Here is a 4415-nt window from a genome sequence, read left to right as displayed (position 1 = left end):
CTTTTGATGTTTTTATGATGTTCATGTGGAGAGAAAACCAGGGTACATGGAGAGAATCTACTAAAACATAAGAACGTACAACCATAGGTTGATGGAGTTGATGTCCACAGTGCTTCATCACCATCGTTCTCCAGACCAAGTCACCTCTATAAATGACCACATACAGGTCCTTCTATAAAAAATTAGCATACTGTGATAAAGTTCATTATTTTCTGTAATGTACTGATAAACATTAGACTTTCATATATTTTAGATTCATTACACACAACTGAAGTAGTTCAAGCCTTTTATTGTTTTAATATTGATGATTTTGGCATACAGCTCATGAAAACCCAAAATTCCTATCTCCAAAAATTAGCATATCATGAAAAGGTTCTCTAAACGAGCTATTAACCTAATCATCTGAATCAACTAATTAACTCTAAACACCTGCAAAAGATTCCTGAGGCTTTTAAAAACTCCCAGCCTGGTTCATTACTCAAAACCGCAATCATGGGTAAGACTGCCGACCTGACTGCTGTCCAGAAGGCCATCATTGACACCCTCAAGCAAGAGGGTAAGACACAGAAAGAAATTTCTGAACGAATAGGCTGTTCCCAGAGCGCTGTATCAAGGCACCTCAGTGGGAAGTCTGTGGGAAGGAAAAAGTGTGGCAGAAAACGCTGCACAACGAGAAGAGGTGACCGGACCCTGAGGAAGATTGTGGAGAAGGACCGATTCCAGACCTTGGGGGACCTGCGGAAGCAGTGGACTGAGTTGGAGTAGAAACATCCAGAGCCACCGTGTACAGGCGTGTGCAGGAAATGGGCTACAGGTGCCGCATTCCCCAGGTCAAGCCACTTTTGAACCAGAAACAGCGGCAGAAGCGCCTGACCTGGGCTACAGAGAAGCAGCACTGGACTGTTGCTCAGTGGTCCAAAGTACTTTTTTCGGATGAAAGCAAATTTTGCATGTCATTCGGAAATCAAGGTGCCAGAGTCTGGAGGAAGATTGGGGAGAGGGAAATGCCAAAATGCCTGAAGTCCAGTGTCAAGTACCCACAGTCAGTGATGGTCTGGGGTGCCATGTCAGCTGCTGGTGTTGGTCCACTGTGTTTTATCAAGGGCAGGGTCAATGCAGCTAGCTATCAGGAGATTTTGGAGCACTTCATGCTTCCATCTGCTGAAAAGCTTTATGGAGATGAAGATTTCACTTTTCAGCACGACCTGGCACCTGCTCACAGTGCCAACACCACTGGTAAATGGTTTACTGACCATGGTATTACTGTGCTCAATTGGCCTGCCAACTCTCCTGACCTGAACCCCATAGAGAATCTGTGGGATATTGGGAAGAGAAAGTTGAGAGACGCAAGACCCAACACTCTGGATGAGCTTAAGGCCGCTATCGAAGCATCCTGGACCTCCATAACACCTCAGCAGTGCCACAGGCTGATTGCCTCCATGCCACGCCGCATTAAAGCAGTGATTTCTGCAAAAGGATTCCCGACCAAGTATTGAGTGCATAACTGAACATAATTATTTGAAGGTTGACTTTTTTTGTATTAAAAACACTTTTCTTTTATTGGTCGGATGAAATATGCTAATTTTTTGAGATAGGAAATTTGGGTTTTCATGAGCTGTATGCCAAAATCATCAATATTAGAACAATAAAAGGCTTGAATTACTTCAGTTGGTGTGTAATGAATCTAAAATATATAAAGTCTAATGTTTATCAGTACATTACAGAAAATAATGAACTTTATCACAATATGCTAATTTTTTTAGAAGGACCTGTATTTTCTTTTAGCAAATTATTACCATTGGAATCAGAAAGCAGGACTTTGCTACTAAAAGCATGTTCTTCTCCAGCATCTTGATAAGAGCTTGTTCCACACGACAGTATGTATCTTGCGGCCCGCAAAAAATACGGATGACATCCGTGTACATTACGTATTTTGCGGAACTGGAACAGCCTGGCCCCTAATAGAACAGCTTCTATCCTTGTCTGTAATGCGAACAATAATAGGACAGGTTCTATTTTTTTTGCGGATATACGGACATACAGAAACGGAATGTACACGGAGTACCTTCCTTTTTTTGCGGACCTGTTGAAATCAATGGTTCCGTATACGGTCCGCAAAAAAAAGAAAGAAAATACGTTTGTGTGCATGAGCCCTAAGGCTGTTTTTCTTCCTCCATGGTTAGAAAGTCAAATTGTTCTTGGTCACACACAATAGATTCATGATGGAGGAACCACCATAAATCTTTTGGATGCCAACCACTGCATGGTTTCCCTGGATTTACAGGACATCTATTATATCATCCCCGTTCACAAAGCTATTTACTTATTCCTGAGGATTGCAATTCAGATGGACTAGAAGATATACAGTATGTCACTTTCAATTTCAAGTCATTCAGCAGCTCCAAACATCTTCAGGATCATGGTGGAGATTTCAGCCTTCCTTCATCAAATGCAGATACTCAATATTCCTTAAAGGGGTTATTAACTTTTAAGGGAAGGCCCCCTAGCCTTCATCGCTTTCTGAAAAATTGATACCTACCAATGTGTTGTTGTCCTTATTCATGAGACACGTTTGTCTGAAACGTGTTGCCTTTGAACATGGACCTTGTGGATTAATTTTCTTATATGACAAATAAAAGTTGATATATTATGGGATGCTGCTCTGGCCCTTTTTTGTACATGACCATCTGTTCCACTGCAGCCAATGACTAGCTTCAGTGGTCATGCGTCCATAAATGACATGTCACTGCTGAAGCCAGCCATTGGCTGCAGCGGTGCACATGTCCATGCCATGGCCTGAAGAAAACAAGCTGAGGGAAAGGAAGATGGAGGAATAGGAGTCAACGTGGTGGACTAAAATGATAGAGAGCAGAGGAGTACTGTGCGAAACGTTTCAAGAGTTGATTCAGGGTTGGGGCCTCCCCTTGGGCTGCTGGCAGCATGTTATAGAGCAGGAGGCGCTGAGAAGACCAATATATACAGTTTTGTAGAAAATGATACAGTATAACTTGTTTTTTTACATTTAAATTCCTGCTCATTCTGGTCTTTGAAGTCCAGGAGGCAGGAGCTATCAGTGATTGACAGCTATGTCTGTATACACAGTCATAGAGGGCAGCCTGACAATCACTGATAGGACCGCCTCCTAGACTTCAAAGCCCGGAATGAGCAGGAATTTAGATGTATAAAATACAAGTTATACTGTATCATTTCCTACAAAACTATATATCAGTCCGTTCAGCTCCTCCTGCTCTATTAGGTGCTGCCTGTAGCTTACATTGCATTTTCATGGAGACAGGCTCCCTTTAAAAGCTAGTATCCCTGGAAAACCCCTTTAAGGTGACCATAAACATTAAAGGGGTTATCCCCAGTAAATTATATTGATGACCTATCCTCAGCATAAGCCATTAGTATCAGATTGACGGGGATCCAACACCCTGGACCCCCTTCGATCAGCTTCTAGAAGAGTCTGGCGCTCCAACAGCACAGCAGCCTCTTCCTAGTCCATGAGTTGTAGCTCAACCCCATTGAAGTGAATGGTGATGAGCTGCAGCACCAAGCACAGCTGCTATACAATGTACTTCGCTGTACTTGGAAATCTGCCGGGAGCAGGCTGTGGTCACTAGAGCACGGCGGCTCCCTGAAAGAGATGATCGGCAGGGTTGAAAGGACTTGGACCTGAGGATAGGTCGTCATCATCATCATCATCATCAATTCCTGGATAACCCCTTTATGTCAACAGAACTGCTGATTTCTAATCTAATGTGTATGGGGTTGTCCAGTCTTTCCAGCAAAAGCAGATGTTGGGAGAGTGAAGGTTCAGGCCCATTTCACCCATATGTTCTTGTGTGGTCCTGGGACTGCTGGGCTGCCACCTGGTCAAGTCAATCTACTTTCTTCAGACATTACAATTATTACAGGAGTTTTTTTTTTTTATATGTATTTGGATCACTCATTATAGAAGCAAATGATAATCATATTCTGCACCAACGACTGATCAGTAACTAACACGGCATCTCCCCCGACTTTAATCTGTGTGTTTTAACCAAATGACTGACTGCTGATAAATATTGATGAGAGGGTTTCACCCTTGTCGAGCCCTCTTGGAGTACAGGATTTAGCCGATTGGTCCATGATGAGACCTCACATACTCCGCTGACCTGCACTGCAGCTCCAGCTATTAGATTCATTAGGACACCAGCCGACCCTCCAGCCTCATTCTTGTCAAAGTTATGGAAAAATGTTATAGGGAGACACGAATAGAATATATAATTAACCTGAATATCCACAAGGGAATTTATCAAGCTGATATACACTACATGAGACTCGGGACTCATACAGCTAATGGGGTGCAGTATCCAAAAACACTGTGGTTATTTAGTTTGCAAAAAAGATGGTTGGGGGTGACCTAATTAGCT

The sequence above is a fragment of the Bufo gargarizans genome, chromosome 4 (genome assembly GCF_014858855.1).
Source record: "Bufo gargarizans isolate SCDJY-AF-19 chromosome 4, ASM1485885v1, whole genome shotgun sequence".
NCBI lineage: Eukaryota > Metazoa > Chordata > Amphibia > Anura > Bufonidae > Bufo > Bufo gargarizans.
The sequence above is the reverse complement of the archived record's forward strand: the minus strand, read 5'-3'. Positions refer to the sequence as shown.